Raw genomic sequence first — 848 nt, forward strand, 5'->3', positions numbered from 1 at the left:
CCCCCCCCCGCACGCACTCACGCACGCACGCACGCACGCACGCTCGTACACATACGGCCCTCCGCGCCAGCGCACTTCCCGTGCCGGGAGTAGGATGCCTGGCCGCACGCCGGACAGGCCCCCATCTCTGCCTGGCCTGACCACCCCCCTGCGGCACGACCTGCATGTTGTTATTTTCAGTTCGCGCCCCATCCACACCCCTTACTCCACTTCCCGACTCCCAGTCATCTAGGCCCGAGGAGGGGAGCAGGAAAAGGCGCCGTGGCCACGGCCCAGCCCCAGGCCTTCTTTCCAGCCCGGCCGGCCAGCAAGCGACGGGAGTTGCCACGGAGGGGCGCGCCCCCCCCCCCCCCCCCCGTGCCGCCAGTCAGCAAGCCTCCCTCGGGGCACGCGCGAGCGAACAGCTGGACGTGCGTGTGTGCGCGCGCCAGCCGCAGCAGCGCCCCCCCCGGCCAGCAGCCCCTCGTCCTGAACCACACCACACTGCCCTTCTGCTCTAGAGTTGAAGGGAGCCCCGCAGGGGCCCCCCTCCAGAGCCACTGACACATCCTCTTTTCCAGGGCAGTCCCTCTCCCCTCCCCCTTTGCTCGCCTTCCCCCTCCCCTCCGTCGCCCCCCCCCCTCCGTCTCTGTCTCTTCCCTCCCCCTCCCCCTCTGCTCTCCCCTGCTCGCGCCCGGTTGTACCATCCCCTCCCCCGTAGTTCCTCTAGACACTCGGTAAACGTCAGCCACGTGCGTCCCCCGCCGGTGTCCTACCATTCGCTCACTCTCCACCGGTTTGCCCGCTGACCTGCTCGTTTCTCCTCGCCCCCTCTTCCCCCTCCTCCCAGTGTCACCGGGCAGCCCCCC

The sequence above is a fragment of the Fonticula alba genome, assembly GCF_000388065.1.
Source record: "Fonticula alba strain ATCC 38817 unplaced genomic scaffold supercont2.7, whole genome shotgun sequence".
NCBI lineage: Eukaryota > Rotosphaerida > Fonticulaceae > Fonticula > Fonticula alba.